At 38.2% G+C, this 13,476-nt stretch overlaps 1 long non-coding RNA gene across 1 annotated transcript in view; it reads right to left on the bottom strand.

Annotated features, from left to right (window-relative positions):
- Positions 1-13,476, bottom strand: part of LOC109277932 (uncharacterized) — a 195,248-nt gene that overhangs the window by 44,940 nt on the left and 136,832 nt on the right. The window contains exon 2 of the long non-coding RNA XR_002085403.2: positions 13,001-13,180. This is a non-coding gene — a long non-coding RNA (uncharacterized LOC109277932). The remainder of the gene's footprint in view (positions 1-13,000; positions 13,181-13,476) is intronic.

Genomic DNA, 13,476 nt, shown 5'->3' with positions numbered 1-13,476 from the left:
GAGTGCCTTCAGTGGGGAGGGAGACATCTAACTTGTAAAAAGATGTGGCAAGTTCCAGAAGTGGCTCTGAGTGAGGGCAAGCTAAGTTTTTTGGCAAAGGATAGGCTATACAGAGGCCAGCTCTGTACTGGAGAGCATAGCCTATGGGTGCCATTTCTGCTTTATCTACCTAGTTTCTGTCTTAACTTTCTGATTCATAACATCTTGAAATGTTCCAATTTATTTTTCCCTCTGGAATGGATACTTGGCAGTATAGTAGTGAGAGAAAACATAATGAGGATCATGTGTGGGTCTATCTTGGATCAGAGTCCATCAATGCTGAGAAAGAGGCATTGTCTTTGGTAACACTGTGTCCTGGTGAGCAGCCTTACTGCATATTACTTTTTTCTATCAGTGGCTATTGCCTGAGAATATTTTCCAAACACTTTGAGGAGATTTACACAATTATTTAGAAACTACACTGTATTTACCTCTTTTACCTTATTTATCTCTTTTTTTCCTGTCTCTGTTTTTGTCACTCTCTCCTTCACTTCTCTAGTCACAGTGAAATACTTTCATTTCTTCCAGAAGCCAGGCTTTCTCTTGCTTCTGGAATCTAGACCTTCATACCCTATTCCCTTTATTGTGATCCCTTTCCCACATTACATTATCTGGCTAGCTCCTATTTAGTTTTCAGATTAAATGTCACTTTGGTAAATTGTCCATGTCCTTTGTATATATTTAACTCCATTCAACCAAGACTGGGCTATGTGCTGTCACCAGAAGCTCTTAGAGCTTTATTACTTTCATTTTAATTACTTGTTATCCTAGGAAGACTGGAAGCCCTGTGAGGTGGGGTAGGGGGGCACTCTCTCTTCTCATGGCTGTGTCTTGAGCCCCTAGCATATCGGACATGGTCAATGAATTTTTGTTGAGTGAATATTATTGTCATACATGTTGTACCTTTAGACCTACAAGCCTGTGCAAGAACAAAATCACCATCTGGATTTGAGGCAATGTACTTCACCATGATTAGAAAATTTAGTTGTATTAGTGAAGGGCTATGCATGCTTCCAATTATTCAGTCCTGTATCTTCAAAATCATTTAATGTGAAAAGCATGTGAAAATGTAAAAGAGGAATTAAGGGTCATTTGGAGGTCCCAGTTGACTTGGGAGGAAAAGGGAAAAATATGTAAGTCACCTGGTAAGGATTTGGGGGTGGGGGTGGGGGTGGGAGTACATGTCCCTTAGCACTGGTGTTCTCAACCTGCATACAACACTTGGGAGGGAGCTGTTGCCAAGGCCCTAACCTCTTCTACCTTTTTCTTTCTCTTCTGTTTACAACACACTTGGAAATAGCAAAACTGTATCAACCCAAAAGGTGGAAAACCAGCTTTTGCCATTCAAAGCAAAGTTTGAATGCATTTATCCTGATAGGAAGCCAGCAACTGTAATGAAGGTATTTGTAAAATAGGAAGGAATCCGCAAATGTCTAGAAGTCTAAGTCTACCTGTTACTCCATCTTCTTCTCCCCTGTAATCACAGAGGTCAGGATCATAGCATTAAACCTTTTATCTTTATAATTCCATAAATGATACATCCAGGAAAGATAAGTCATTCTACTTAATTTATTTGTTTTCTTAACCTAAGAAGAAATTGTCTGTATAGCTACTCTGAATTGTAAACAACTGATGTTCCCCCAAGGTTCAGTAAGAAACATTGAGATTTCACCTAAAACCCTTTAGGAGAGGCCTGGAAAATTGCTAGGCATCTCAAGACAGCTCATCGCCATTCTAGCATGGGCTATTACTCAAGTCTGTGACTGTGATCATGATAATGTGCATCTCCGGTGGGTGCACCCCACTGGTGTTTTGTACAGGGCAGCTATATGGTAATTCCTGTGTCCCCATGGATGCTTTCACACCAGCACTTACTTTCCTGGGGCTTTAGGCAGAGGGGGATTTTCTCTCTAAGCTTACGCACCTCCTGGCAGAGGAAATAGAATGAAAACAGAACATTACCTGTTTTCAATGGTGGCACCAATTTTAAAGCTGTGCTATTTTAAAACAAAGAAACAGATGGAGAAGTTACAAGGAAATGAATCCTGTATTTGCTCTTTGGAAAGCACTTACTGGGTAATTGCTGGGATCTGAGTGACTTGAGGTGGGAAATGGGATGTAGATTTAATGAGATCCAGCCTAAGGCACGATTTGCGGAAGCCCAGAATGGCGGGATAGTACAGGGTTATTTCTTGCCTTCTGATTGTGTTTGCTTGGCCTCTGTGAAATGACTAGAATTTCTTAGTCCAGTACTATGGGATGTATCCCATTCCATAGCAGTGACTGCTAGGGACACCAGATTGCAATAGCACATAGGCAAATCAATGTTGGGGAACCGATGCCTTCCAGGCTAGAGGTCAGCCTGTTCCATAACAAAGGCGTTGACTAAAATGGTTGTGATGTTCCCCTCAGCTTGGCTAAACTTCAGATTGGTTTCTTCCAACTGTAGCCCCCTGACCTTCCTTTCCTTAGAACATTTACTTTAGAAAACTTGAAATTATAAATTCTTACTCTGCTCCTTTGAAATATATATAAATCTTCCCACAGCCTTTTGTCAGGTTTATAATCCAGGAATTTCTTGAGGATCTAAGAACTATTTGTTGAAAATATAAACATTGAAGGGACAGCAACCCTCTTTTCTAGTCCCTGTGGCAGAGTAGAAGCCTAACTATAATGGAGACCAGTCAGTAAACACAGATGACCTAATTACAGAGAAAAACATTCACAAACTCAGAATAACCCATCATGATGGACATAACCCACAGATGAACCTCCCTCCTAATTTCCTCTACTCACTCACCCCAGGACTTAAAAAATTCCCTACTGTTTGTTTTAATGGACTTAAGTTCAGTCTCTCTTCCCTTATTTCAATAGTCTTAAATAAAGCCTTTCTCGCCTATTTAACTTTGTCCATTGCAGTTTTAATTTGAAAGGGTCTAATGCAAAAAATGGTGGAGAGAATCTCGAGTGGGTCATTTAACAAACTGGGTGCATTAGTTTGCTGGGGCTGCTATAACATGGAACCATAACAAAATAACAAAATCTCCCAGTACGTGAGGCTGGAAGTCCACGATCAGGGTGTCAACAGGTTTACTGACTCCTGAGGCTCTCTTCTTGGCTTGCAGATGGACCACCTCCTCCCTATGTTTTCAATGGTCTTTCCACTGTGTACATGCATCCTTGGTGTTTCTCTGTGGTTCTGAATTTTCTCTTTTATAAGAACACCAGTCAGCTTGGATTAGGATGGCTTCATTTTAACTTAATTACTGTTTAAAAGGCCCTATCTCCAAATACAGTCTAATTTTGAGGTATTGGGGATTAGGGCTTCAATATATACACCTTTCAGGGGAACACAATGTAGCTCCTAACACTGGGTCTCTATGACTACTATCTCTGAGATAGAAGCTGAAGGGACTCCATTTTAGAAAGGCTCCATCTCTGCTGTTTTTCTGCTAGACCCCATTTACTCATGATCTATGTTTTGTCTCTGAATAGGCTAAAGAAGATATATTCTCATTTCCAGGGGGAGCAAGAAAGTTTATCATTCTCTGAATTTTGTCCTAAGCCCCAAACACCTGATAACACCTAAGAAGAGCCAGATCCCAAACATATTCCAGGACATTAGCTTCAAACAAACCTTGGCTTATGCTGGCATCGATACGCTTATCTTCAGTAATTTATGGAATAATACCTATTATTCACCTGATGCTCACCTTTGATTGGACCCTACCCTGGATTCCTGGAGGAACTCTTACCCTAGGCCCTTTTCTAATATTAATCCCTAGCCCCAAGCAAAGACAAGACTTATTCTCCTTTCCTTTCAGAGTCTCCCAGTCACTGGGCCTGCTATTCTCTCCCTGTGGCTTACTCAATTCAATAAAATCTGTTTCCACTTTCTGTGGCTCACATTTGATTTCTATCCTGCATGAAGCCAAGATCCTGTGGGACCTTCCCTTGGGTTCTTGGACTCAGCCTACCTGCATCATCTCTACCACTACCTTCTGAGAGAAAACTGCTCCCTGAAGCTGCCAATACAACCATTTTGTGAAAACCTTTCTGCAGATAACAGCCATCCATATCTTAAAGTTCTCTACTGTCAACACCAAAAAGAATAGTAGGTGAATATTCAGTGTTTGCCAAAGGAATACATTGTACATATGGAGAGGGCATAGGAAGGGGAGGACAGGGCTACTCCATAGGGAACAATGCATTTTTGGAAGATGAAGATACTTGTTACATAAATTTCACTTTTGCCCCATTACATTACTACATAACTCTCAAATGCCAATCAATATATCTTTTTAAAAAATCCTGTAATTGTGTTGGAACTAGCATAATTATATTACATTTTTATTGCAAATATAAATTAAACAGATATCAACATTTAAAATAATGATAATTTTGGTTACTTTATTTTGGCACTCTTAAGAGGCAATCAATCCCCCCACCCCACACACAAATGAACTTCTAAAAGACCCTGCCTAAGGCAACTCAAACAAGTCTTTGAAAGAGTTTCAGAACAGAAGTAAAGCCAAAAATTTCCTTTTAGGAGTCCATATAAAATATCAGATTCCATTTTATATTAGAAAAAACCAGAAATTGTAAAATCTGTATCGGATAATTCCATGAATACAAGATATATCTCTGTGTAAGGCATGCTATGTTCTTTGACAAATTTATTCGACTGCTAATTTAAAAGACTGATAAGATTGTGAGCCAATGTGCCTCATTAGTATCCCACTGCCTGCCAAGAATTCACCGGTGTTCTCTAAAATAAAAATATAAATACAAGTAGAGGTATTTATTATGAATTGGAACTAAAAATTCCTTTCAGAATGAGAAAGTTGTCCTTGGGCAAGATGAAGTTAAAATCCAATTTTTCTGTTGCTGAGTTATTGGATGAGTAAATAACCAAAGAAAGTGTGTACTTGGCTTGCTGAATGGAAGTTCTGCTGTCCCAGTAAGTTGTTGAAAATATGTGTAAAGATACATTCATTTTCTTATCTGAACTCATTCTTAGTGTACATAATTTAAGTATGTATTTATGTGGGTTTTGTTTTTCATGAGACATAGTTTTAGCCTTATTGAAAGTGATTATACACATAGATTTTTTTTTTGGCCAGAACCCTACACTTTACTCATATATACTCATTACCCGTCTAAGTTTCCTGACCTCAGGATTTAATGTACTAACACTGCGTATTCATGCAATTCAAGTCACCAGTCCCCTACTCTTATTCTTTGTTGTTGTTGTTGTTGTTTTTCTGGGATACTTCATTTCTTCCAAAATACTTCCAGCCTCCCAAATCCTAACCAAGGTCATAGGTTTTCATTTCCCTTATTCTTTTTAGCTTTTATCTCATCTCTTCTTTCCTGTCCACTCATCCACTCTTGGGAAATTATTTCCCCATACTCACCAATTGTCATCATCATCATCATCATCAAAATAAAACAACAAATAACTAGGGAATGGGCCAAGATGGCAGAACAGCATGGAAGTTTTTTTGTTTTGTTTTGTTTTGTTTTGTTTTGCATCTCTCATCCCTGAAATGCAACCAGATCAATACTAAACCAGCTTGCACACCAAGAAAACTGATTTGAGGATTAACACAACAATCTGAACAACCTGAACCATAGAACTTGGCAAGTATGCAGTGCAGAGAGGTGAACTGGAGGAAAGAGAAACTGCAGAGGGCAGGGACCTGTTTTTGTTTGCATAAAGAGGACAGAGATAGGGAAGAGTAAGGGAAAAGCATCCCCTCCCCCACGAAAGGAGCTGGAAAGAAAAAGTCTGAGTGGAAACAGCCATAAGGGACTGAACAAAAAAGGGAGAAAGGAGAAAGGAGAGTGTTTAAATTCCATTAAGACTCTATAAACAGGGGAAGCACAGAGTCTGAAACTCCACAGCTCAATACCTGGTGGTGCTCTGGTGGGAGGGTGGATCCATGGGAGCAGAAAGTAAGGTCCTTGGGGTCCTGGGCCACACAGGAAGTGGTTGTTCCCCTGCTGGGAGGTCATTTGATAGAGGCGGTGTGGCCTCCCCACAGTCAAAGGTTCCAGCGGACCATGGAGAATGGCTGCATTCACTGCTGTTGGAGAGGATGTTAGGGGTGACCTGGTGGCAGATGTGTGTTGTGATTTGCCATAATCTCTGAAATGCTGCTGCTACATGATCTCACGAACTTTTTCTGGGGCAGGCTGGCACCCGGGCACAGTCTCTAGGCCTCTGCAGCAGCATGGTTGTGCGAATGTTCCTGCGAGTGGCCAGTACCCAGCCATTTCTCAGTGAGACCCTCCCCCAAAGGGTAGGAACGGGTCAAAGCCACAGTCACTCAGAAGGGAGGAGTTGGGAAACACAGCTCCATGTGAGATAAAACTCAGGAATGAGGTGCTGCCTGGCAGCCTGCTTAGTCACAGAGAGTGTAGGAGTGGAGAGTGGATGGAAGCTAGAGACGAAGGAGGGGTGCTTGATCACTGGTAGGGGAGAGTGCAGAGTTCTGATAATAGAGACTGAGTAGTTGGGTGACACCCCTCACTCGCATGCACATACACACCTACAAGCTTCACAGCAATCCACCCCAGTAGGCTAAGCAGCACCATCTAGTGGAAAATGGAGCCGTTACACTAAACCTCGCCCAACTGGGCCAACTGCACTCTTGAGGAACACTGTAAGTCTTTCTGCCTGCTTAGTTTATGGACTATAAAGTGCTTCATAGTTTGATTTCTAGGGGAAAAAAATATAATTTTAATCGTACTTGATTCTATTCACTGATCCATCTAGTCAATTTTTTTTCTTTTCCTTTCTTATTCTTGAATACAGAAAGAGAAAAAATTTATTTTTATTTTCAATCTTAAATAAAAATATTTTTCTTTAATTTTTTCTACCATATTTTTTATTTTTGTAAATTTTTTAAATTCTATTTTACTCCTACCATTCATTTTATTCTATTTTATGATATCCAGTTTTTCAAATTTTCAAACTATTTTCCTCTTATTTTATTTTCCTTTTTTTTCTTATCTTTCTCTTTTTTCTCTAATCTAATCAAGTTTTTTTCAACAACCTAAGAAGAAAACCACACCTAGGATCTAGCATCCATTATTTGATTTTTTGCGTTGTTTTTAATTTTTTAATTTTAATTTTTTTTACTTTATTAATTTCATTTCTTCCTTCAAAATAACAAAATGAAGGAATTCACCCCAAAAGAAAGAAGAGGAAGAAATGACAGCCAGGGACTTAATCAACACAGATACAAGCAAGGTATCTGAACCGAAACTAGAATCATGATAATAAGAATATGAGCTGGGGTCAAAAATAGATTAGAATCCCTTTTTGCAGAGATAAAAGAAGTAAAAGCTAGTCAAGATGAAATAAAAAATGATATAACTGAGCTGTAATCTCGAATGGATGCCACGGTGGCAAGGATGGAGGAAGCAGAGCTGCAAATTAGTGATATAGAGGACAAACTTACAGAGAATAATGAAGCAGAAAAAAGAGAACTAAGACAAAAGAGCACGATTTAAGAATTAAAGAAATCAGTGACTCATTAAAAAGAAATAATATCTGAATCATAGGGGTCCCAGAAGATGAAGAGAGAGAAAAAGGGGTAGAAGAGTTATGTGAGCAAATCATAGCAGAAACTTTCCTAAGCTGGGAGAAGACACAGACATCAAAATCCAGGAAGCACAGAGGACTCCCATTAGATTCAACACAAACTGACCATTAACAAGGCATATCATAGTCAAATTCGCAAAATACTCAGACAAGGAAAGAATCATGACAGCAGCAAGGGAAAAAAAGCCCTTAACCTACAAGGGAAGACATCAAGTTTGCAGCATACCTATCCATAGAATCTTGGCAGGGAAGAAAGGAGTGGCAGGATATATTTAATGTGCTGAATTGGAAAAATATGCAGCCAAGAATTCTTTATCCAGCAAGGCTGTCATTCAAAATAGAAAGAGAGATTAAAAGTTTCCTACAAACAAAAATTAAAGGAGTTTGTGACAACTAAACTGGTGCTGCAAGAAATTTTAAGGGGGACTCTGAGGGGAGAAAAGACAAAAACAAACAAAAAAACAAAACAAAAAGGCTCAAAAGCAACAAAGACTAGAAAGCACCAGAGAACACCACCAGAAACTCCAACTCTACAGGCAATGTAATGACAATAAATTCATATCTTCCAGTGCTCACTGTAAACATCAATGGACTAAAGCTCCAATAAAAAGACATAGGGTAACAGAATGGATAAGAAAACACAATAGATCTATATGCTGTTTATAAGAGACCCATTTTAGACCTAAAGGCACTTTCAGATAGAAAATAAGGGGCTGGAGATCCATCTATCATGCTAATGGTCATGACAAGAAAGCCTGAGTAGTGATACTTATATCACTACTAGATATTTTAAAATCTAGATTTTAAAATAAAGACTGTAATAAGAGATGAAGAAGGGTATTATATCATAATTAAGGGGTCTATCCACCAAGAAGATCTAATAATTATAAACATTTATGCTCCAAACGTGAAAGCACCCAGACAAAGAAATCAATTAATCACAAACATAATAATACCATAATAGTAGGGGACTTCAACACCCCACCTACAACAATGGACAGATCATATAAACAGAAAACCAACACTGAAACAATAGCTTTGAATGACACACTGGACTGGATGGACTTAACAGATATATACAGAACAATTCATCCTAAAGCAGCAGAATACACATTCTTCTCCACTGTACCTGCAACATTCTCCAGAATAGATCACATATTAGGACACAAATCAGTCCTCAACAAATATGAAAAGACTGAGATCATACTGGGCATATTTTCAGACCACAACACTATGAAACTCGAAATCAACCACGAGAAAAAATTTGGAAAGATAACAAATACTTGGAGACTAAAGAACATCCTACTAAAGAATGAATGGGCTAACCAAGAAGTTAAAGAAGAAACTAAAAAGTACATGGAAGCCAATGAAAATGATAATACCCCAGCACAAAACCTCTGGGATGCAGCAAAGGCAGACAAGAGGGAAGCATATTGCAATCCAGGCCTTTCTAAGAAGGAAGAAACATCTGAGATATACAACCTAACCTTACACCTTAAAGATCTTGAAAAAGAACAGCAAATAAAACCCCAAACCAGCAGAAGACAGGAAGTAGTAAAGATTAGAGCAGAAATCAATGCTATCAAAACCAAATTCCCAGTAGGACAGATCAATGAAATCAGGAGCTGGTTCTTTGAAAGAATTAACAAAATTGATAAACCCCTAGCCAGTTTGATCAAAAAGAAAAAGGAAAGGACACAAATAAATAAAGTCAAGAATGAAAGAGGAGAGATCACAACCAACACAGCAGAAATACAAACAATAATGAGAGAATATTACCAGCAATTATATGCCAAAAAAATTGACAATCTGGAAAAAAATGGACAATTCCTAGAAACATATAAACTACCAAAACTGAAACAGGAAGAAATAGAAAATTAGAACACACCCATAACCAGTAAAGAAATCGAATTAGTAATCAAAAATCTCCCAAAAAACAAGAGACCTGGGTCAGATAGATTTCCAAGGGATTCTACCAAACATTTAAAGAAGAGTTAACACCTATTCTCTTGAAGGTATTCCAAAAAATAGAAATGGAAGGAAAACTTCCAAACTCTTTCTATGAAGCCAGCATCACTTTGATTCCAAAATCAGACAAAGACCCACTGAAAAGGAGAACTACAGATCAATTTCCCTGATGAATATGTATGCAAAAATCCTCAACAAGATATTAGCGAACTGGATCCAACAATACACTAAAAGAATTATTCACCATGACCAAGTGGGATTTATACCTGGGATGCAGGGCTGGTTCAATATCTGCAAAACAATCAATGTGATTCATCACATCAATGGAAGAAAGAACAAGAACCATATGATCCTCTCAATAGATACAGAGAAAGCATTTGACAAAATACAACATCCTCTTTTGATGAAAACCCTCAAGAAAGTAGGGATAGAAGGATCATACTTCAAGATCATAAAAGCCATATATGAAAGACCCAACGCTAATATCATCCTCAATGGGGCAAAACTGAGACCTTTCCCCCTAAGGTCAGGAATAAGACAGGGATGTCCACTCTCACCACTGTTATTCAACATAGTATTGGAAGTCTTAACCTCAGCAATCAGACAACACAAAGGAATAAAAGGCATCCATATTGGCAAGGAGGAAGTCAAACTTTCTTTTTAACAGATGACATGATACTCTTTTTGGAAAACCAAAAAGATTGCACCAAAAAACCCTATTAGACCTGATCCATGAATTCAGCAAAGTCTCAGGATATAAAATCAATGCACAGAAATCAGTCGCATTCCTATACACCAATAATGAAGCAACAGAAAGGGAAATCAAGGAATCAATCCTAGTTATAATCGCACCAAATCCCATAAAAGACATAGGAATAAATGTAACCAAAGAGGTGAAAAATCTATACACTGAAAACTATAGAAAGCTTATAAAAGAAATGGAAGAAGACACAAACATATGGAAAAATATTCCATGCTCCTGGATAGGAAGAACAAATATTGTTAAAATGTCTATACTACCCAAAGCAATCTACATATTCAATGCAATCCCTATCAAAATAACACCAGCATTCTTCACAGAGCTAGAACAAACAAACCTAAAATCTGTATGAACCAGAAAAGACCCCAACAGCCAAAGAAATCTTGAAAAAGAAAACAAAAGCTGGAGGCATCAAAATCCCAGACTTGAAGATGTATTACAAAGCTGTACTCATCAAGACAGTATGTCACAAAAACAGACACTCAGATCAATGGAACAGAATAGAGAACCCAGATATGGACCCATAAATGTATGGCCAACTAATCTTTGACAAAGCAGGAAAGAATATCCAATGGAATAAAGACAGTCTCCTCAGCAAGTGGTGCTGGGAAAACTGGACAGCGACATGCAGAAAATGAAGCTGGACCACTTTCTTACACCATACACAAAAAGAGACTCAAAATGGATGAAAGACCTAAGCATTATATTGGAAGCCATCAAAATCCTAGAGGAGAAAGCAGGCAAAAACGTTTTGATCTCAGCCACAGTAACTTCTTACTCGACATGTCTCTAGAGGCAAGGGAAACAAGAGCAAAAATTTTCAACTATTGAGACTTCATCAAAATGAAAAGCTTCTGCACAGGGAAGGAAACAATCAGCAAAACTAAAAGGCAACTGATGGAATGGGAAAAGATATTTGAAAATGACATATCAGATAAAGGGTTAGTATACAAAATTTATAAAGAACTTATAAAACTCAATACCCAACCAACAAACAATCCACTGAAGAAATGGGCAGAAGACATGAATAGATACTTCTCCAAAGAAGATATCGAGATAGGCAACCGACACATGAAAAAATGCTCAATATCACTCATCATCAGGGAAATACAAATCAAAACCACAGTGAGATATCACCTCACACTTGTCAGAATAGCTAACATTAACAACTCAGGCAACAACAGATGTTGGTGTGGATGCAGAGAAAGAGGATCTCTTTTGCTTGCTGGTGGGAATGCAAACTGGAGGTTCCTCAAAAAATTAAAAATAGAACTACCCTACAATCCAGCAATTGCACTACTAGGTATTCATCCAAGGAATACAGGTATGCTGTTTCAGAGGGGCACATGCACCCCAATGTTTTTAGCAGCACTATCAACAATAGCCAAAGTATGGAAAGAGCCCAAATGTCCATCAATGGATGAATGGATCAAGATGTGGTATATATATATATATATATATATATATATATATATATATATATATGTATATGTATATGTATATGTATATATATACACACACACACACACACACACATGTATATATATATATATACATACACACACACAATAGAGTATTACTCAGCAATCAAAAAGAATGAAATCTTGCCATTTGCAACTATGTGGATTGAACTAGAGGGTATTATGCTAACTGAAATTAGTCAGAAAGACAAATATCATATGACTTCATTTATATGAGGGCTTTAAGATACAAAACAGATGAACATAGGGAAGGGAAGCAAAAATAAAATAAAAACAGGGAGGAGGACAAAACATAAGAGACTCTTAAATATAGAGAACAAACAGAGGGTTGGTGGAGGGGTTGTGGGAGAGGGAGATAAGCTAAATGGGTAAGAGGCATTAAGAAATCTACTCCTGAAATCATTGTTGCACTATATGCTAATTAACTTAAATGTAAATTTAAAAATTAATTAATTAATTAAAAAAAAATAACAGTTCACATACACCTGGTGTTTACCATGTGTGAAGAACTAAGGACAGTGCATGGATTAGTCTATTTACTTTTCACAACAAACTTATGAGGTCATTGCCACTGATTATTATCATCAGCTTTTACAGTTGAGAAGTCTGAGGCACAGAGATAAAGTAATTTAGCCACAGACACACAGCCATTTAGTGATAAAGCCAGAATGTGAGTCCAGATAGTCTGGCTCTGTGACTGACTGGGATACAATAATGGACTATGTGAGTAGAAATGATGTATGATAAACCCATAGAAACTTTTCTAGCAATCCTCCATGCACTTTTTTCTCCCTTCATCTGTCTCTGAATGATGATGATCCAGGATAGGAATGCGTAGCTCCAAGACGTGCATTAAACTGTTAAATGGGTGAAATTTTGAGGGTGAGAGATGCTAAAAAATAAAAAGCCTTTAGCTTCACAGCATAAAAGTAAGACAGTTTGTTTAGCACTCATTTATGGAAGAACCTTAGATCTGAAATTATAAGCCTGCTTGGTGGCAAATGGTATTAACAAGAAGACAATCTGGCTGGCCACAATGTTTTGTTTTGTTTTGTTTTTAAGTAGACACCCATATCCAGAAATTCTTAGCCCCACTGTCTTTGTGTCATAAGAATAGACCAGTTCCCAAAGTAGACGTACCTTAAGGTCATCTCAGACAAATTCCTTCAAGCACACAGATGCCACTGAGTCCTGGCAGCCTCTTCCTTTCAGGGACACAAAGGAGGGGCCCAGACGCAACTCAGAGAGGGAAAGCTGGAGCTCCCATAAGTTGAATTGTCTGCACACACTGGATCAGTTTAGAACCATAAATTCAGTGAACTGCAAATAAAGAAGAGCAAATTCAGGGGAAACTAAGATTAGATTGTTAGTTTGTATGTAACTTTTATTGTTAGAGAAAGAGAGTACGTGTTCAAAAGGGGGGGAAGGGGAAGAGGGAAAGAGAGAGAAAGAGAGAGAGAGACAGAGAATGAATCTTAAGCAGGCTCCATGCTTAGTGCAGAGCCTGACTGAGGCTCTATGACCCTGGAATCATGACCTGAGTCAAAATCAAGAGTTGGATGCTCAAACGACTGAGCTACCCAGGTGCCCCTTGGATGTAACTTTTAACATGTTTT

This window comes from Panthera pardus, unplaced genomic scaffold (genome assembly GCF_024362965.1).
Source record: "Panthera pardus isolate Hobbes unplaced genomic scaffold, ASM2436296v1 HiC_scaffold_7, whole genome shotgun sequence".
NCBI classification, from domain to species: Eukaryota; Metazoa; Chordata; class Mammalia; order Carnivora; family Felidae; genus Panthera; species Panthera pardus.
Note: the sequence above shows the minus strand (reverse complement) of the source record. Positions and strands in the feature narration are given on the sequence as shown.